This window comes from Cryptomeria japonica, chromosome 5, assembly GCF_030272615.1.
Source record: "Cryptomeria japonica chromosome 5, Sugi_1.0, whole genome shotgun sequence".
Classification (NCBI taxonomy): domain Eukaryota; kingdom Viridiplantae; phylum Streptophyta; class Pinopsida; order Cupressales; family Cupressaceae; genus Cryptomeria; species Cryptomeria japonica.
Window position 1 is genome coordinate 807,479,381 of NC_081409.1, and position 23,271 is coordinate 807,502,651.

A 23,271-nucleotide genomic window follows, 5' to 3' on the forward strand; every position below is an offset into this window, starting at 1 on the left:
CCTTAACCGGGTGATTTGTAACCGGAATTAGTTCTTAACAGGACTTATTGTAAAGCTCTAATAGGCTTTGGCTCCTTATAGGGTGAACTTTAGAAGAGTTCAAATAACTATCCTTGTGAGTTCCATCTCACCGTGGTTTTTACCTATTTGGGTTTTTCACGTATAAATATTTGTGTCAAGTAGTGAATGCTTTTATGGTTAATTTCTGATAAGGCATGTTATGCAGAAGCATTGAGAGATGAATATGTTGAGTTATGTTTGAGCATTATTGATTTTCATAAATCTTGTAGTTGTTTACTGTTAAAATTGTCATAACAGTTAAATCAGTTGATGTCAAGCATTCCTATGAATATTGATCTTGACTAAGATATGTTTACTTTGTTTGACTGAGTTTGAGTTTGGAAACTTTGTTTCAGTTTTTCAATATACTGATTCACCCCCCCCCCCTCTCAGTATTCTACCAGATACTTATTCTTTCCTCATACCATCAATTGGTATCAAAGCTACTCAGGTCCTCTTAATCTAAAAGCCTAAGAGCTTGTGGAAAAGATCTTGTAGATCATGATGAAGAAAGAAGTTATGAATTTTAATAAAGATAACTATAGAATATGGAGTGATAGGATGAATATTTACATTAGGAGTCTCAATATTCAATATTGGGAGCATATAGAAAATAAGTATACTACACCTATTGGACCCCTGACTGATGATCAGAAGAAAGAACAGCAAGAAAATCACCAGGCATTAGAATCTATTATTAGTTCCCTATCTGATGTTGAATATGTAGATGTTCATGGTCTTGAAACTGCATATGAAGAATGGAAAAAATTAGAAGAGATTTATAGCGGTGATGAACATGTTAAGATTGCCAAAGAGGAGAGTTTAATAAGAAAGTTTGACAACATGAGAATGTCCGAAGGAGAGAATATCTAGCAATATGGTCAAAGGATAAAAGAGATAGTTGGTGAGATAAAGAGTGCAGGAGGGAAAGTGGAAGATGCCACACTAGTGAGTAAATTACTAAGAACCCTGCTACCAGTCTATGCTATCTAAGTTACAACTATTCAGGAGCTGAAATCCATTGATAAGACAAAGGTAATTCTTGACTCTATTAGTGGCAAACTTACTGCTTTTCAACTAAATGGATATGATGGTAGTGTACAGAGATCAAAATCTACATTCAGAGCTTCTGTCTCGAACCTATCAATGAGAAGAAATAGACATACCAGAAATAATTATGAATCTAGATCCAGCAAAGATGCTGAAGATGATGATGGTTTAGTTGATCTTGAAGCATTGTTGGCAAAATGACTTCCTAGAGGCACTGGTAAATATAAAGGTAAGCTAACTTTAAAATGTTTTTCATGCAACAAGATTGGTCATATAGCAGCAAATTGCCCTAATGGTGAAAATGAATACAAGAGAGACAAATTTAAGAAATACAAGGATAAAGGCAAGAGAGATTATCTTGTAGCTATTGACAGTGGTGTTACTAATGATGAATCTGATGATGATGCTAGTGAAGATATTGTGTTTGTAGCTATTAAGAAAGAAATATCAGATCAGAAGGCACTAGTATCCAAAATGGATAACTCTGATGATTGGATCATTGATAGTGGTTGCTCACATCACATGACCGGTGATCGGAGCAAATTTATTTTCCCGAAAGAATTTGATGGTGTTGTTGTTAAATTTGGCAATGACTTACCCCTGTATGGTGGAAGGCAAAGGAGTTATTTCTCTTAATGGGAAAATAAATGTTGACGATGTCTATTGGGTTGAAGGCCTAAAGTACAATCTTCCTAGTGTGGCACAACTTAATGACAGAGGATAACCACTGGAATTCAGAAATGGTATATGCAAAATCTTTGACAACAAAGGTGAATTGATTGCAACTGGTAAATAGACCAGAGGTAATCTATTTCATCTCAATCCTAAAATTAGCAACTATTTGATTGCAAAGATGGATGATAGCTGGCTTTGGCATAGGATATTTTTTCATATTAAATTCGACAATATTATTAAAGTAAGCAAGTCTAAGACTATAAGAGGTCTGCCTCAGCTAGACAAACCGGTTAATGCTCTTTGTAAAGAATGTCAATTAGGTAGATGACTTCTTCAAATTTTAAGAGAAAGTCCTTATCAGAAGAGCACTTGTTAGATTTGGTTCATACAGACCTATGTGGACCAATTAGAACAAGAAGCATTCAAGGTGACAAATACTTCATGATCTTCACTGATGATTGTTCAAGGATGATGTGGGTCACATTCTTGAAGGATAAGAATGAAGCTTTTGGTAAATTCAAGGCATTCAAAGCCTTCGATAAGAAAGAGAGTGGCAAAAAGATCAAATGTCTAAGAACAAAGCAAGGTGGTGAATTCACTTCTGCAAAGTTCACTAAATATTGTGATGATAATGGAATCAAGCAGCAACTTTCTGCACCAAGGACATCACAATAGAATGGTATAGTAGAGAGAAACAACTGGTAAGTTGTTGAAGCTAGTAGGACTATGTTGATACAAGGAGGTGTATCAAAAAAAATTTGGAGAGAAGTTGTAAGTACAACAGTCTACATAATGAACCGGGTTCTTATGAAAAGAGGTAAGGACAAGACCCCATATGAGTACTGGTATAGGAGATCACATGTTGTTATCTATTTTAAAATATTTGGAAGCAAATGTTTTATTAAAAGAGGTGATTACATAAGAAAGTTTGAAGCTAAGAGTGATGAAGGCATATTTCTTGGCTATTCCACCAAGAGTAAGGCCTATAAATGCTTCAATAACTGGACAAAGAAAATTGTTGAAAGTGCTGATGTTTGTGTAGATGAATGTCCTAAAATTTCAGAAGGAACTAGTTCCGAGAAGAAGGATGAAGATCCTTGTATTTTGCTTTTGGAACCTGAAACTGTTAAATCAGAAATCGGTAAAGTAAATCTTGATGAAGTTGTTCAACTGGAATAAATAAATTCAGAGGAAGATGACAATGATGAAGTTGAACCTAAAGAGAATGATCATGTTTTACCTAGGTATGTGAGACTGAATCACAACTCTAAATAGATAATTGGGAATAAGGATCCAGGTGTACAAACTAGAAGGAGATTAAGAAAGAACTCTTGCATGATCTCCACCTTTGAACCTAGAAGTGCTAAAGAGACATTTGGTGATGATCATTCGGTGAAAGCTATGGAGGAGGAGTTCGATCAAATTGAGAAGAACAACACTTGGACCCTAGAACCCCGACCGGTAAACCAGTTGGAACCCCAATGGTTACAGGCTGTAAATTTTCCAAGGAAGATGCATCTAAGTCTCTAGAGGAAAAGGAATACAGGTCAATGATTGGCAAATTAAACTATGTTGTTCACAGTCGACCAAATATTTCCCATGCAATTGGCATTGTTGCTAGATTTTAGAAGAATCCTAAGGAGGCACATCTGATGGAAACCAAGAGAATTTTGAGATATCTGAAAGGTACTGTTGACTATGGGTTATGGTACCAATATGGTAGAAATTTTGATTTGAAAGCATACACAAATACTGATTGGGCAAGAAACATTGATGACTGGAAGAGTATTACTGGTGGAGCATTCTTTCTAGGAGGAAGGTTAGTTTCTTCGAGTAGCAAAAACCAAAGTTGTACTTCACAATCTCGTGCTGAAGTTGAATATGTAGTAGCTTATGTGAATTGCACACAAGCTATGTAGATGAGGCATATTTTGGAAGATTTGAAAATGGAAATATCTGAACCTATAAATATTTTGTGTGATAATACACGTGCAATAAACATTTCCAAAAATCTTATTTTGCACGCAAGAACTAAGCATATTGAATTGAAATATCACTTCTTGAGGGAAAAAATTCAAAGTAAAGATGTCATCTTGGAGCATGTTTCTACCAAGGAGAAGCTTACATATATCTTTATCAAACCTCTGCCTAAGACCAGTTTCAATTATCTTAGAACTCAATTGGGGGTTGTCCCTCTTCATGAAGTTAGTTGAACATGATGTTGATTGCATCAGTCCCTGAACCAGCGGCAAGTTGAAGACAGACAGAGCAAGGTAAATACTTGGTCATGTAAACTAGGATTTCTATTCACCAATCTCAACAACAATCATAGGCATTGATATTTGTACTGCCATCAATTCCAAAGGGGGAGATTGTTGGCATTTGGAGATTGTTGGTATTTTGCATAGAGATTGCATTAATGATATATTGTCATTGATGTCAATTGAACTGATAATAGTATTCATGATATTGTTGATATTGTTGATTTTACTCTTGGCTAATAACCGGTAAAAGAGCTTTGTGGAACATGTTTTAAACCAGTATTCACAATTTGTGAGTTGAACTAGTATAAAGGGTTAAACCTTTATATGTAATATAACCGGTAAAACCCTATCATCTGTTAAACCCTAACCGATCAAGTTTGATGGTTTATTATCTAATAAGCAGTAATGATGGAGGTACATCCAATCATTTGACTGAGGATATATTCAAATTGTTTTGGTGCATTTTTTCTTGTCTAGGGAAGGAGAAAATTGGATTGCATCTATTGCATAACATGTGATGGGTTACACAATTAGATGAAGCAGTGATCATGGAGCTGTTGAAATTGTCTTGAAGAATGTGAAGAGATTGTCATGATTTCTAAAGGTCAAGATTGTACCAACTTGTTTGTAATCTCTATGATGAGGATTTTTTTTTGTTGTGTTGCCAACCTAATTGATTTCTATTTAAGGTCGATGAAGTTTCTCGTAAAGGTTGTTGGAAAGGTTGGTAGAAAACCTATTGAGTGTGTAGTTGCCAAATCAGTGAATGGATCTGCACTTTGAGTGAAGGCAGATTGAAGGTTATAGAAGGATCTGATCAAGAAAAAGTAGTCCTATTCAGATAGATCAACAAAACTATTGTTTTCTAACAATTATGACAGAAGTTAAATCCCTTAACCAGGTGAGCTCTAACAAGATTGGTTACTCATTAAATCCTCTAATAAGGTGTTCCATTAGCTTGGATTCTTAAATCGTCCAGTGAGGTTACTCCTAACAGGGTATTGTGCTTCTGACAAGGCATATTGGTAAATCCCTTAACCGGGGTGATTCCTCACCAGAATTAGTTCTTAACTGGACTTATGGTAAAGCTCTAACAGGATTTGGCTCCTAACAGGGTGAACTTCAGAATATTTCAGATACATATCCTTGTGATTTCCATCTCACCGTGGTTTTTATCTATTTGGGTTTTCCACGTATAAAAATTTGTGTTAAATGATGAATTCTTTTGTGGTAGTGACTTTATTTATTGACATGGTTAATTTATGATAAGGCATGTTATGCAGAAGCATTGAGAGATGAATATGTTGAGTTATGTTTGAGGATTGTTGATTTTCATAAATGTTGAAGTTGTTTACTATTAAAGTTGTCATAACAGTTAAACCGGTTGATGTCAAGCATTCCTATGAATATTGATCTTGACTAAGATATGTTTACTTTGTTTGACTGAGTTTGAGTTTGGGAACTTTGTTTCAATTTTTCAATATACTGATTCACCACCCCTCTCAGTATTCTACCAGATACTTATTCTTTCATCATACCATCATTTTATATATCTTTCTATAGACTATGCATTAATGTCAAATTGTTGCAGAATGTATTTGGGAAATTGATTAACATATTTTATACAATGGATTCACTTCCCCTCTTAGTTTTCTTGTTAGTTAGTATATTCAAAAATTGGTGTCAAAGCTTTGGTTCCTTGGACAAGAGCTTAACTACTTAAGGAGATACTAGTCTTGCACAAATTGACAATCCCAATGTTTGATAGATCTGACTATGATTTTTGGAAAGTGAATATGAAAGGTTACCTAATTTCTCTTAGTTTTGAAGTATGGAAGTCTATTACAAAGAAGTATGTTAAACAACAAACTAGTGTGAACACTTTGGATGAGATCAAGGACTTTGAAGACAATGAAATTGCAAGGTATGCTACCTTTAGTGATCTTTCTAAGATAGAGTTGACAAGGGTTATATCTTTGGGATTTTCTTATGAAGTTTGAGATAAATTAGAAAAGACTTATGATGGAGATGATACTTTTATAGAAGCTATGTTGCATAATGCTAATATTAAATATGAATGTATGTGGATAGAAGAAGAAGAAGAAGAAGAAGAGAATATTTAACTAGTTACTTATAGAAGATAGATGATGTTGTAAATGAGATCAAAGGTCTTAGAAGTGACTTACCAGAAAAGGAAGTTGTGAAAAAGGTACTAACTCGTATTAAACCTTATAGCTCTAAACTTTTTTCAATAGAAGAATAATAAAATAAGAATAAGTGCAATAGTGCTCCTTAAGTTCTTTTGAGATGAGAGAATTTGGTACTACTAGTGTGAGAATAAAAACAACATTCAAGGATATTAGATCAATAAGAGATGAGGAATCTGATGAAGAGAACTTTGATGATATAGGTGAACTTTGTGAGAAGGATGAAGAAAGGAACCGACAACTACAAAGGTAAATTTTCCTTTAAATGTTTTAGATGTGGAAAGATTGGTGATTATGGTTCTAGATGTCTAGAGAGAATTGCAAATTAAAAGAATAAGGAATTCAAAAGAAAAATCAATAGGAAGGCTTATTATGTTAACGAAGATGTTAATATCTCTGATGATTAATCTAATTATGATTAATCTAATTATGAAGAAGACAATGAATTTTTGTTTTTGTGTATAAAGAAAGATTTTTCTTTTGCTAATTTTGCTAAAGTTGTGATGAAAAAAGACCTGGAAGATGCTACTAAAATAGAAGGTACTATTGTATCTTATTTTCATGCTAGAAGAGATAATGATGAATGGATTATCGATAGTGGGTACTCAAATCATATAACTAGCAATAAGAGTAAGTTTGTAAATCTTGAGAAATTTTTTGGAGGAGGTTTTAGATTTGGAGATGATTAGATAGCTCTAGGATAGTATGCAGTTGGTTCAATTAGCTTTGATAGGATACATAATACTAATAATTCCTTTGTTAAAGGCCCGAATCATGCCCTTTTGACTGTTGGTCAAATTTGTAGAAATGGATATAATCTTCTTTTTCAAGTTGATGGACGTGAGATCCGGAAGAGGTCCAAAACTTTGATTGTAGCTAGAAATAAGATAGATGGAAATGTATATCAATTGAAGATTGATAATGGATACTGCTTGATGGCATAGATTTATGAAAGTTGGCTATGGCATCAAAAATGTGTCACATTAATTTTGATAATTTGGTGAGGATTAGTTCAATTCAAGCTATGAGAAACTTACTGAAGATCACAAAACGCACTTATACTATTTGGAAAGAATGTCAAGTTGGAAAACAAACAAGGAGAGATTTCAATGTCAAAGAACAATCTTCTACTTGACTATTGGAGTTAGTGACCATTGAACTTTGTTGACCAACTAGAAGTAGAAATCAAGAAGGCGATAGGTATTTCATGTTTTTAATTGATGATTACTCTAGAATGACTTGGGTTAATTTCTTAAGAGAAAAATGTGAAGCTCTAGAAAAATTAAAGAAATTTAAGGTCATGGTTGAGAATGAGATAGATAGAATAATCAAATACTTGAGATCTAATAAGGGTGGAGAGTTTAATTCTGATTATCTCAATAACTTATGTCAGAATCATGGGATAGCAAGACACTTCTCTACTTCTAGGACACCTCACCAGAATGGTGTAGTCGAAAGAATGAAAGAATGCTTCAAGAGGATGCTAGAACAATGTTGAAAGAATCAAGTCTATAATAAATCTACGAGAAAGAAGCAATAATCACAATGGTATACATTTTTAATAGAGTACATATTAAAAGGAATCATGGGATGACATATTATGAACTTTGGTATGGAAGGACTTCGTATGTGAAATATTTTAGAGTATTTCGACGTAAATGATATATCAAGAGAGATGAAGAAAATTTAGGAAAAATTGAGACAAGAGCTGATGAAGGTATTTTTCTTGGATACTCTACTAAAAGAAAAGCTTACATATATTATAACAAAAGACTAAGAAAATTGTTGAAATCACAAATGTGAAAGTTTATGAAGACACTTCAAAAAGTAAAGTTACTGAAATAGGATATGAATCTGATTTACTAGAAAATTAAAAAAAGAAAAGGGTGAAGAAACAAAGGTATAGGATGATAAGAAATATTCTCTGAAAATTGCTCCTAAGCCTCTAACATATGTATAGAAGAATCATTCAGAGAAATAGATTATTGGAGACAAGAATAGAGGTGTTAGCACTAGAAGTAAAGTTGTTGAAGAACATGTAAACTTATGATTGATTTTAGAAATAGAATCGAAAACATTGAATGATGCTTACGGTGATTAGTATTGTATAAAATCTATGCAAGAAGAACTGGAATAGATTGATAAGAATCAGACTTGGGAACATGTCCAAAGATTGGTTGACAAGAATATGATAGGAACTAAATGGGTATTTCAGAACAAACTGGATGAGGATGGTCACATAGTGAGAAACAAAGCAAGCCCGATATGTAAAGGTTGTGCACACAGGTAGAAGGAAAATATTTTAAGGAGACTGATGCTCCTATAGAAAGAATGAAATCTATTAGAATGGTTTTGGCTTTTGAAAAACATGAGGATTTCAAGGTTTGTCAAATGGATGTCAAGTGTACATTTTTGAATGGAGAATTGAAAGAGGAAGTATACATTGAACAACCATTTGAAAGGATTCAATCTATCAAATACTCTGGATATGATCTACAAACTAAAGAAGGTGTTGTATAGACCGAAGCAAGCTTTAGGAGCTTGGTATACAAGGAGTGATAGGTATTTGTTGCAACAAAGATTTCAAAAAAGGTAGTATAGACAAGAATCTCTATATTAAGGTTGTACAAATTGACATCTTGATTGTACTTGTTTATGTGGATGATATAATCTATGGAGGAAATGATGTTATATGCAAGAAGAGTTTGAAATGTCTATGATTGGGGAGATGAATTTCTTTCTTGGAACTTACAAGTTAGAAATAAATATGATTACATATTTATTTCACAATTTAAGTACGTTAAAGAAACGTTGAAGAAGTTTGGAATGGAAAATGCTAAATTTGTATGTACTCCTATGTCTACTAGTTGTAACTTGAGAAAACATGTTGAACCATTGAAGACTAATCAAAGCATATATATCAATGATTGGAGGTTTATTGTATTTGACTGCTATTAGACTAGATATCCTACATGGAGTATGTCTTGTGGTTATATTTCAACAAGACCCTAGAGAAACACATGTTGTTGTTATGAAGAGAATCTTTAGATACTTGAAAGGAATGAATGACTATGGTCTATGGTATCCTAAAATATCTGGTTTCACTTTGATTGCCTACATAGATGTAGATTGGGTTCGTTGTGTGGATGATAGGAAAAGTTCTAGTGGGGGTGTATTTTTCCTTGAATCCCAGTTGGTTGCTTGGTCAAGAAATAGGATTTAGTATCTCTATTTATTGTTGACGTTGAGTAAATTTCTACTGCTACTTGTTGTACTCAGGTATTATGGATGAAACAAACTTTGAAGGACATTGGAACATTATTTATTGAACCCATTTCTATCTTTTGTGACAATACAAGTGTACTAAGTCCTTTTAAGAATTTGGTACTACATTTAAGAATGAAACATATTTCAATTCAGTACCACTTCTTAAAAGAGAAAGTTTTGGACAATGAAGTAAAACTTGATTATGTGTAGATATATTTACTAAACCATTTGCTAAAGACACTTTTGAATATCTTCAAGATAAAATGAGGGTTGTCTCCTCTCATTTTCTAGACTAAATGGATACAGAGGTGCATTAGTCCAATGAACTTCATGACCATTAGTGTTTTCAACTAATGACTTGATGCTACATCTTAGAAGAAGCTTGGTGTAGTTATAAGTTTATGAATAATTGGATAGGATGACCTAAAATTTTGTATCTGAGCTTTGTCCTTGATGGCAAAGGGGTAGAGAATGATACTTGTTGTTGTCTTTGATGTGTTTCCATAAATTATAAAGGGAAAGATTGCTGCAAGGTTAATCAGAATGAGTTTCTTATGTGTTTTCATTGATGTCAATGTGCTTTGGTTGTCTTTAGTGACTACTTGGTATAAGTGTTATTGACTTTTCTATGCAGTTGTGGTGAGTAGATTTCTCTGCATATCTTCTATGTTGCATATTCGTTCTTATGGTTTGGACACATTAAGATATGTTTGGAGATATTAAATTATGGGTTTTCTACTCTAGATTATTGTGTTAAGGAAGTTGTCTTTATCAGTATAGTCAATAGTATTTGATAGTGTTTCCATGTGAAATATATGCTCTATATTTTTCTGTGTTATGATTTCTGGCATTGCGGTTTTGAAGTTAGGATGATAATGTCTTTAGCTTCATTATATTTAGTTGGCACATGTTCTTGAGCTTTAGAAGCATGATTTTCAAGTTTGATGGTGTTTACTCTAGGTTTGGTTGACCTTGGGTGTTTACACCTTCCTTTGTTGCTCCAATGATTATGGATCATTGTGCAAAAATATTTATAATTCTTTTAGTCCTAATTAAGGTATGTTGTGGTCCACTTTACATTCTTTTTCACCACAAGAATGTTTAGTGTTGACCTAATTTGAATTTTGTTTGGTTAAGTTTCTTAGCCGACCTTGGGAGATTTTGCATATGAGAAGATGATATATATAGTGATGCTTGGATATTGTAAAATGTGATGAAGGTGTATTAAAGAGGATCTATCTTCCTAACCGTTGATGAAAAGTGTTGATTTGTGTGAGCTTTCATGTGTTAGCTACTGGAAGTAGTGAATCGAAGGTATCTATATCTTGTGGTTGCAGAAGTGCATTTGTGTTGGATTATTTTTCTTGTATTCTTCTTCATTCTAGCAGTGATCTCTTCGATGGTGAGCCTCTTCTTTATTTCTCTCAAGTAGTGAGACCTTTGGCAATGAGTCTTTCATTGTAAAAATCACCTTAATTGGTGTCACCCTAATAGGTGTTTAAATCTCGAGAATATCTTCTTTGTGGTTTTTCCCATAACAGGGTTTTCTAAGTAAAATATGGTGTCTTGTTGTGCATGGTGTGTTTAATGTTTCATGTTTATATATTTATGTGTTAAAGCTAAATTGTTTTAGATCTGAGTTGGGAAATTAATTTAAATATTTTACACAATTGATTCACCCCTCCACTCTCAGTTGTCTTGTGCATTAGTATATTCAACATATGTCTTTTTGAAACCTTAGGGGACACCATCCATTTAGTCCTATAGAGCAAAAAAGGAGATGAATAATATTCTCTCATGTTCATTGATATAAAATATTTTCAACCTTCTAATCTTGATTTTCGTGTATATCCTCTATTTTTTCTTTCCCCATAACACTAATGTTGAGATGTACTATATGAAAGTGGAAATTGCCATTTTAGAATTAATTGGAGATAGTGTTGAGATAATAAATCTATAATGGTAAAAATATGACCCTGCAAAAGAGAAACAATGTTCCTCTGAGAGCTAGTTTCACAACACACATTTAAAAATCTCTAACTAGAGCAACTAGTGAGGATATTTAATTATAGATAAAGAAAATACATATTTTGATAATAGATTGGGAAGAAAAGACAATAGGGATTTTTTAGTCCAAATTTATGTGTCTCATCCAAGGACCCTATCATGGTGTGTAGTTATCTACATGGTGTGCATATATCTATATTGTATGTGAATTTATGGATGATGCACTTTAGTCTTGTATGGACCAAAGAAAAAAAGACTCGAGAAATAGCAAAAACTCAACTCTGTGTTTTGATTAATCAATAAAACCCTAGAAGTTAAAAATGTAGTAGAAAATACTAGATGATAAATAAATATAAAAATTAATATAATTTTTTTAAATAAATAAAACATAAATAAACTCATGTGCATTCAAATGCTTCCAATAAACCTATTCACAAGAAGAAGAGGAAAAATGTTTGGGACTATTTGGATAATTACCTCAATCAAGTCCCTAATTTGGTATTTCCACCTCCACAGTAGCCAAATAGATCGATAGATAAATGATCAATGATTTAAAAGATGATGGATGTGATAAATCCCAAGATGCTCAAATATGATGAAAAATAGAAAGATATTACTAAATAGGCTTGACAAAGCCAAGAGAGATAGAAAGATTATTGTGAGAGATTGAGAGTGTTGTAGTAAATTAGAAACTATTATAGTAAGAAAGAGATCAAGACTCTCTTGGTGCATGATTCCCTAAGCTTGCAGGTCCTAGGCGATCTAGGTTTGGTCAAGGTGGCTACCTGACTAAAGTGGAGTGGGACCAAGCAATTGATGCTCTTTGTGTACAAAGTTCTCTTTGCTCTCCCCTTAGCTCTACTATTGTACACCCCTTTGGGATGCAATATGCTCTTTCCATTCTACTTTCTCATCCCTTAGGTATCCTCTTGGTGCCTTAGAACCACTAGATCATCCATTAACTAGCACATCAAGGGTGATGAAGGTTATCGATAATGCCACTCTACATAGCCTTGACCTACCTCAAAAGGTCCTAGTCTTGGCTCCACAAGGCATCACTTGACTACTTGACACTCTCTACATATGTCATTGCATACTCTCTCTAGGATTACAGTGCAAAGCTCCATAGCTACCTACTCTCTATGAATCATCACTATTCCTAGCTAAGAATCCTTGTACACTAGATCCGCTCAAGCCTTATCATAATTTGTCCTAAATCGTGCCACTACCTCAAACAACTAGATATGTCTCCCTATTGACTATTGTGGTCGATAGGTGTTTGTGCCTTGGGTCTACACATTCAAAATAATCTCTTCTATTACTTAGCCGATAAAGCCGATACACTTTTCTACATACATTATAAAGATAGAGAAGAAATCGGTATCAATGTGTACACCATCATCATCATAATTATATATGTGCATCTATATAAAATGATGGCATGTACATCATAACATAAATCTTCTATTATCACCAATCTACTAGTCAAGATCTATCAGAGTAGTCCTTTTTCTCAAGGCCCCTAGAGTCTCTACAAGTACAATTAATGGTACCCCAATCTATGGAGGTTGTGGTGGTGAACCTACCAAAGGTATGCTGGTCTATAGGCTAGGTGATGGAATGGCTAAGATGATTAAGACTACAACTAGAGAGACAACTCTATACTACCACCTTGGTCTCTCTCTCTTTGCTCTTGCCTCCTATTGTTGTGGACCCTCATACCTTCCATCCTTATGATCTAGACCTAGTGCTTCTAGGTCTCTATTGGTGGCATCAACTAGAACATAGGAGATATCCTTGTTATGAACCAGCATTCTACAAACCTGTCATTGACATTTGATGTCATCATTCTCTAGTGGGGACAAGATGTCATCTTCATTACTCTCCTCTCCACTTTGGTCCATGTCAGACATGACCAAGCATGACTAACCCTTCTATCAAGTAGCACCCCTAACTGACTTGACATATTTTGGTACTACTATAGGTAATTTATGCACCTTATCAAACTGATGCATGCTACATCACCAATAGTATGGCATCACAATGCAATCATGATGACCAACAATAAGCCAATCATTCTGCATTTGTGGAAGTTGTACCCTATCTATAGGCCAAGTTATGAATCTCAAGTATGTTATAGCACACAAGAGTCCTATTGGCTTTGTGCACGTGATCTTCTTAAAAAAATCCATAACTACAATATTGTTAGGTGATCAAGTTGAAGTACTCGTGATGTATGTACTACTTGAGTTCATAGTAGAAGTGAGCAATTGATGGTATGATGAAAGAATAAGTATCTGGTAGATTACTAAGAGGGGGGGTTAATTAGTAAACTAAAAAACTAATACAAACTCCCAAACTCAAATTCCAACTTCAAAAAGTAAACTTTCACTTATCAAGATCAATACTCAACATCAACCAACATCAAAATACATGAACCGGTTTGACTGTTATGACAACTTAACAGTAAACATCTTCAATATTGTCAACATATTAATCTCTCAATGATACCAGTTATCATGCCTTATCAGAATAGTTCAGTAGTTAATCAGATCAACAAATAAGATAACCACAAAAGCATTCACCATTTGACACAAATATTTATACGTAGAAAACCCAAATAGGTTAAAAACATGGTGAGATGAGACTCACAAGGATAGCTATCTGAACTCTTTTGAATTTTGCCCTATTAGGAGCCAAGCCTGTTAAATCTTTTACAATAAGTCCTGTTAAGAACTAATTCTGGTTAGGAATCACCCGGTTAAGGGATCTACAAATATGCCTTGATGAAAAGCATAATACCCTATTAGGAGTAACCTCGCTGAAGGATTTGAGAATCCAAACTAATGGACCATCTTGTTAGAGGATTTAGAAAGTAACCAAACTTGTTAGAGATTACCTGGTTAGGGGATTTCAATTTTTGTTATAATTGTTAGAAAATAATAGGTTTTCTTGATCTGTCTGAATAACACTACATTTTCTTGATCAGATCCTTCTTAAGCTTTAATCTGCCTTTACTCAAATTGTAGATCCATCCACCGGTTAGGCAACCACACACTCAACTAGTTTCTGTCAATCTTGTCAACTTCACCAACACTTAACAAAACAATATCATCGACCTTAAATACAAAATCAACTAGGTCGATAACACAACAAAAGCCTAATTCTCATCATTGAGATTACAAACAAGTTGGTACAAACTTGACCATTAGAAATCATAACAATCTCTTCACATTCTTTAAGAAAATTCTAACCGCTCCATGATCACCACTTCATCGGACTTGTAACTCATCACGCGCTAATGCATTTGATGCAATTACTTTGATCCTTTCCAAGATAACAAACAAATGTGCCAAATCAATTTGAACTTATCCTCATACAATGATCATACATGTCTCCATCATTACCGCTCAACATTAGATCATAAACCAACAAACTTGATTGGTTAGGGTTTAAGAGAAAATAAACGGTAGGATTTACCGGTTACATAACATAGAAACATTTAACCCTTTACACCAGTTTACAACATCTTCCTTAAAGTTTATCATACTGGTTACAAGAAAATAGCAATAACAACAATAACATGAGCAATATCATGAATACCATTCACCGACTCAATTAACATCAATGACAACATATCATTAATGCAATCTATATGCAAAATGCCAATAAACTAAAAATGCCAACAATCTCCCCCTTTGGCATTGATGGCAATACAAATATCAACACCTCTGATTGCTACTATGGACTAGTGAATAGGAATCCTGGTTTACATTACCAAGTATTCACCATGCTCTGTCTGTCTTTAGTATGTCATTGGTTCACCTAATTCTTCTCCACAATCACATAATTCTTCTCCCCCTTTGACAAAAATGCCAAATTGAAAGTAAAACATGAAATTCCAAATTCTCACTATGCATCAACATACTGCAACTTGATGCTCCTCTTGTGGAATACATCTACTCCAAAAACAATAAATGCATGTAAGATTCTACAAGTAGCTCAGGGACTGATGCAATCAATAGACCTCATGAATAGGGACAACCCCCAAATGACTTCTAAGATACTCAAAAGTGGTCTTAGGCAGAGGTTTGCTAAAGATATCTGCAAGTTGCTCCTTGGTAAAAACATGCTCTAAGATAACATCTTTACATTGAACTTTTTCCCTCAAAAAGTGATACTTCAATTCAATGTGCTTAGTCCTTGCATGCAAAACAGGATTTTTAGAAATATTAATTGCACTTGTATTATCACACAAAATCTTTATAGGTTCTGAGATCTTCATCTTAAAACCTTCCAAAATGTGCCTCATCCAAATAGCTTGTGTGTAATTCATATAAGCTACTACATACTCAGCTTCTGTAGTAGATTGTGAGGTAAAACTCTAGTTTTTACTAATCCATGAAACTAGACTTCCTCCTAGAAAGAATGCTCCACTGGTACTGGTAGTACTCTTTCGGTCATCAATATTTCCTCCCCAATCAGCATCTGTGTATTCCTTCAAATCAAAATTTCCTCCATATGGATACCATAATCCATAGTCAACTGTACCTTTTAGATATTTAAAAATTCTCTTGGTTGCTATTAGATGTAATTTCCCAATCATTGACATGCATTCCTTTTCATCTATAGACTTAGATGCATCTTCCTTGGAAAATTTACAACCTGTAACCATTGGAGTTCCAATTGGTTTATTGTCACTCATGCCAAAAGTCTTCAAAACTTCTTTCACATACTTAGATTGAGTACTAAAAATACCATTCTTCATCTATTGTATCTAAAAGGCTATGAAATTTTTTATTTCCCCTACTAATGACATCTCAAACTCATTCTTCATTTCATCTGCAAAACCATTTCTCATGACATCATTACCTCCAAATATAATGTCATCAACAAATACTTCAATGACCAGTATTTCATCTCCTTCAGACTTGAGATAAATGTTGTTATCATTGGTTCTTACAAAGCCTATCTTCATCAGATGTGTATGAAGTCATTCATACCATGCTTTGGGTGTCTGCTTTAATCCATACAAAGCTTTATGCAATCTGCATACCATGTCTTCCTTATCTGTCAAGGGCATAACCATCAGGTTGCTCTATATAAACCTCTTAATCCAATATCCCATTCAAAAATGCAGACTTAACATCCATCTGGTATACCTTGAACTTATTATGTGTTGCAAATGCAAGTAAAGTTATAACTCCTTCCAATCTTGCTACTCATGCAAAAGTTTCTCCATAATCTTCTCCTTCTTCTTGACCATAACCTTTGCATACCAATCTTTCTTTATTGTGAACTACAACACCATCTTCATTTAACTTATTTCTAAACACCCATTTAGTACCTATAACATTTTTGTTTACCGATCGGGGTACCAGGGTCCAAGTGTTGTTCTTCTCAATTTGATCCAATTCCTCCTCCATTGCTTTCACCCAATGATCATCACCAAATGCCTCCTTAGCACTTCGAGATTCAATGGTGGAGATCATGCAAGAGTTCTCTCTAATTTCCCTTCTAGTTAGTACTCCAACATCCTTATCCCCAATAATTTGCTCAGGACTATGATTCAGTCTCACATATCTAGGAATAACATGATCATTCTCATTAGGTTCAACTTCTTCATTGTCTTCTTCCTCTGAATTTATTTGTTCTGGTTGAACAAGTACATCAGGATTTACTTTACCAGTTTTTGATTTAACATTTTCAGGTTCCGAAAGCAAAATGCAAGGATTTTCATCCTTTTTCTCTGAACTAGTTCCTTCTAAAATTTCAGGAAATTCATCTACACAAACATCAACACACTCAACAATTCTCTATGTCTGGTTGTTGAATCATTTGTAGGCCTTACTCTTAGTGGAATAGCCAAGAAATATGACTTCATTGCTCTTAGCTTCAAACTTGCTTATGTAATCACCTCTTTTGATAAAACATTTACTACCAAAGATCTTAAAATAGCTAACATTAGGTGATCTCCCATACCAGTACTCATAAGGTGTCTTGTCCTTACCTCTTTTCACCAGAACTTGGTTCATTGTGTAGACCATTATACTTCTCTCCAAAATGTTTTTGTCACACCTCCTTGTATCAACATAGTTCTAGCTGCTTCAACCACTGACTGGTTGGTCCTTTCTGCTATACCATTCTGTTGTGGTGTACTTGGTGCAGAAAGCTTCTGCTTGATACCATTCTCATCACAGTACTTAGTGAATTCCTCAGAAGTAAAATCACCTCCTTGATATGTTCTCAAACATTTTATCTTTTTGCCACTCTCTTTCTCAACTAAGGCTCTGAATTCCTTGAATTTACCAAAAGCTTCACTCTAATCCTTCAAGAATGTGGCCCACATCATCCTTGAACAATCATCAGTGAAGATCATGAAATATCTATCACCTGAAATGCTTCTAGTTCTTATTGGTCCACATAGATCTGTATGAACCAAATCTAACAAGTGCTCTGTTGACAAGGACTTTCTCTTGAAAGTTGAAGAAGTCAGCTTTCCTATCTTATATTCTTTACAAAGAGCATTAACCGGTTTGTCTAGCTGAGGTAGACCTCTTATAGTCTGAGACTTGCTCACTTTAACAATATTGTCAAAATTTATATGACAAAATCTCCTATGCCAAAGCCATCTATCATCTATCTTTGCAATCAAATAGTTGCTAACTTTAGGATTAAGATGAAATAGATTACCTCTAGTCTATTTATCAGTTGCAATCAATTCACCTTTGTTTTCAAATATTTTGCATATACCATTTCAAAACTCCAGTGGGTATCCTTTGTCATTGAGTTGTGCCACACTTAGAAGATTGTGCTTTAGGCCTTCAACCCAATAGACATCGCTAGCACTACTCTTCCCATTAAGAGAAATAACTCCCTTACCTTTAACCATATAGGGTGAGTCATTGCCAAATCTGACACTGCCATCAAATTCCTTCAAGGAAAGAAATTTTCTCCTATCACTGGCAATGTGATGTGAACAACCACTATCAATGATCCAATCATCAGAGTTATCCATCTTGGACATTAATGCCTTTTGGTCTGATATCTCTTCCTTAATAGCCACAAACACAATATCTTCACTAGCATCATCATCAGGGTCTTCATCAGTAATACCATTGTCAATAGCAACAAGACAATCTCTCTTGCCTTTACCCTTATACTTCTTGAATTTGTCTCTCTTGTATTATTTTCACCATTAAGGCAATTATCTACTATATGACCAATCTTATTGCAAGAAAAACATTTCAATGGTAGCTTACCTTTGTAGTTTCCAGTACCTCTAGGTAGTAGTTTTGCCAACAATGCTTCAAGTTCCACTAAGAAGTCTTCATCATTAGCATCTCTGCTGGATTTAGATTCATAGCTATGGCCGGTATCTCTACTTCTTTTCATAGAAGGGTTAGAGACAGAAGCTCTGAATGTAGATTCTGATTTTTGTACACTACCAGCATAGCCATTTAGTTCAAAAGCAGTAAGTTTTCCAATGATAGAGTCAAGAGTTACCTTTGTTTTGTCAATGGATTTTAGCTCTTGAATAACTCCAACTTGAATAGCATAGATCGGTAGCAAGGTTCTCAGTACCTTACTGATCACTGTGGCATCTTCCACTTTCCCTCCTGCACTCTTTATTTCACCAACTATCTCCTTTATCCTTTGACCATACTATTGGATATTCTCACCTTCAAACATTCTCATGTCATCAAATTTTCCTCTTAAACTATCCTCTTTAGCAATCTTAACATGTTCATCACCACTATAAATCTCTTCAAGTATTTTCCATACTTCATATGCAGTTTCAAGACCATGAACATCTACATAATTAACATCAGACAAGGAACTGATAATAGCCTCTAATGCTTGATGATTCTCTTCATGTTCTTTCTTCTGATCATTAGTCTAAGTTCGAGTAGGTACAATATACTTAGTTTCTATATGATCCCAATATTGACTACCAAGATTCTTAATGTAAATCTTCATTCTATCACTCCATATCCAATAGTTATCTTTGTTGAACTTCAGACCTTCTTTCTTCATTATGATCTACAAGATCTTTTCTTCAAGCTGGTAGGCTTTAGGTTAAAGAGGACCTGAGATGCTCTGATACCAATTGATGGTATGATGAAAGAATAAGTATGTGGTAGATTACTCAGAGGGGGGGTGAATCAATAAATTGAAAAACTAATACAAACTCCCAAACTCAAATTCAAACTTCACAAATTAAACTTTCACTTATCAAGATCAATGCTCAACATCAACCAACATCAACAAACATCAACCGGTTTGACTGTTATGACAACTTAACAGTAAACAACGTCAATCATGTAAACATAAAAAATGCTTATCATATGTCAACATATTCATCTCTTAATGATTCCAGTTATCATGCCTTATGAGATTAGCTAAGTAGTTAATCAAATCAACAAATAAGATCTGTAAAGCAGAAAATCGAACCCTAGGTGTTCCCCCCACTCCAAGGAGAAAGGAGGTCACTAGGATTGACGATTTTCACTTAGGAGAGACTTTACATTCAAAAGAGGGGTTGAAACTCACAAGATCCAATCCCACACAATGCAAGATTGGATTCTAAATGAGTTTCAAGGGTTGAGACAGCAAGGCTACCCTCTTTTGTAAAGAATGTAGATAGAAGGGTTAAACTAGGAGGGTATGTGAAAGTAAGAAAGATTCGTTTGCAGATAGAAATAGAAACATGGGATGAAGCTGCGGACCTGAAATTAGCAGTAAAATGTCGAGACGATGTTGTCCTACAAATTTGAGCAAAAGTTGACGGGACAATGGCGCCCGACGTGCACACGGTCCTCCGAAAAATCCGCGAAATGAAGGGGGATCTGTTCATCTCTGCACAAGGATTCCAGATCTTCAATTACAGTCATGTACCTGCAACCTACACACAGAAAAGAGAGGACGATTGGGGGGTTAGGGATTAGGGGTTTGCCTTTAGGTCAAACCCCAGTTTTGGAATTAACCAAGAAATGAGAATGTTGTAAATGTAAATGTTTGTAACGTAAACAAGTACTGATACCTTGTTGTAAGAATGTTTGTATTCTTACATGCGAAGGTGTAAATGTTGTTGTATGTTGTATGTGATCTCCTCTTCAGTGGTTGAATCCTTGTCTTGAATGCAACACTTAGCCTTGAATGGAGACTTAGAATGCTCAATTGCTTGAAGGGATGCTTGAATGCTTGAATGTTTGAATTTTTGTCTAGCGCTTCCGCCTTTTGCACACCTATGTCCTTCCTCCCTAAAATGGGAGAGGAAATGTAGTTTATATACTTGTCAATTAGGGTTAGAAGTCTAATTTTTCTAACCTTAGGCTGACATAGGAAGATTATTTTCCAATTTGCAAACTTGAAGACCTGATGCCCCATAAGAGACCGGGCCCAAAATAGGGCCAGGGACTAGGGTGCTAGGCGCCATGGTCCCACCTCCCGGGACAGCAGGGTGCAAGGAGGATCAGGCCAAGGTGCAAAAAAGATGCAGTTTTTGATGTCGCAAACAGGTTTGGGGGTCTCCCTTCAGGTTCAGTGTTGCGTCGCCATCGTGAAGACCCAAATGCAGTCGAAATTGCAAGTGTCACAATTTTAGGATGCAACATTTAGCCCCCACTTTAGCGGGAGTATAAGCGTACGCCCATACTTCCGATAAAGTACAAGGAAACAACATTGAAAGACTTTCACCACGTCAAAGAGGCAAGATACACCAAGCCCCCTGTGGACTAAGGATCTTACGACTTCGATTGACAAAGTAAAAGGGAAGATCACGCGGGAGAACCATGACTGTCAGTAGTAAGGTTCCCTCACTATGAGTCATGCAAGAAAAAAACGAAAAATTTTCAAGGCAAAGCTAAGTTTGTCAAGAAATTTTCAAGTATCCTGAAGGGATAAGGATGGGGTGTATGCCCCCCTACGTTAAAGCGATCACACATGCCTCAACAGGGGTGATTGCTTTAAGGTAGTGATACACATAAGAAATGAGAAGGGAAAGGAGCCTGTTATCACAAAGATTTAGCCCCCAAGTGTGAGATAAACCCAAGGATAATAGACACAAAACACAAATCATGAGGTGACTTCGCTTTCCTTGGGGTCAATATGCTGTATGATAATTCATGTATATCATATGTATGTATGCATAATTGTTCTTCATTCCCCAATCAAGGAAGGTCACCTAGAAGAAGGGAACACATGTGTCTTTTGAGTCAACATGAGAGAGACCAAAAGAGATCTCCATGCTTTGCATCGTCCTCAAGTAGACAACACTAAGGACAACAAATAGAAGAATGAGAATAACACATAGAAGAAGTAACAAAAGAAAGAGAGGAGGAGAGAGTCTTCTATGCTAATGAAACTAGTCTAGCACGTCATCTACCCCCCGATCTTGCTGATCAATATTTCGGGAAGGCAGGGAACACGCTAGAGGAGGAACATCCAACACAGCAGATGGAGCTATCACAAGATCCAAACAAGGGCTATGTTCATGTTCCAAGCCACGTTGTTCTTGTCTAGGAGCTAGGATAAGTGCTTTAGAAAATTCGTTAGATAAATGGTTATCAACATCAACATATTCATATTCACTATCAAAAGCAAGAGAAGTAACATTTTCATCATGAATAACATTTTCATCTATATCATCATCAAGATTTATAAAAATAGGATCTTTAACTCGCACATGATCAAAACCATCATGCATCTCATGCTTAGGAGATTTTGGCTCAATTTTTGGCTGAGGAGAAAATGGAATAATACTAGCTGAAGGTGTTTTTGGAGATTGCGAAGTTTGAGAAGCAGCTGCACAAGCTCTAAGATGACGCTTTCTTCGGTGTTCACACACAGAATGATTTCATCTAGTTTTAGTAGGAAGCTGAGAATATTGAGGAGGAGGAATGTTCTCATCCTTATCACTTGGGTGTTTAGGTTGTGGTCTCTTAGGTTGGATAATAGGAGAAGAGGAAGGTCTCTTCTCTTTATAAGAGGAAGGAGGAGGAACTGCTCCATATAAAGGAGGAATATTTGGTTTAGAAAGGAGACCAAGTCCATCATGACGAGGAGGTATAGGTCTACTTTTAGAAAGTTTATTAGACATAGACATAGTCACATCCATAGGAATGGGTTGGGAATCTTCTTGAGGAAAGACATTAGTTTTATCCTTCAAAGGAAGAACTTCCTTCTCAAGAATGATAGGAATATCAAGTTTGGGTGTTCGAGGTTCACTTAGAGATAGGATCATATCTTTTTTCCACTTTTGATAAGATTTGAAAAGATGATCACTTCGCGGTGGAAGAGATTGGAATTGTTTAGGCAAAAAATAATCAATAGGAATGCTAGAAGTTCTTTCAGCTGGTTTAAAGAGACTATGATTGACAGTAACAACTTCACCATTATGGGGAAATTTCAAACACTTGTGAATAGGAGAAGCAATAGCTTTCATGGAAGATAGCCAAGGATAGCCTAGCTTCACACGAAATTGTTTGGATGATGGAATAATAGCAAAGCTCACATCAAGGGATTTGTTATGAAATTCAATAGGTAATGTAATAGAACCAATTGCAGGAGAAGAAAATGCATCAAATAATTTCACAACCACATTTGTTTTGTCATAGATCACTTGATTCAATTGCAAAGTAAAAAGAAATTCTTCAGTAATAACATTAACCATGCAAGAAGGATCAATAAGCACTCCATGGCAAGGTGTATTCTTGATTTTTGCAACTATATATAAAGGA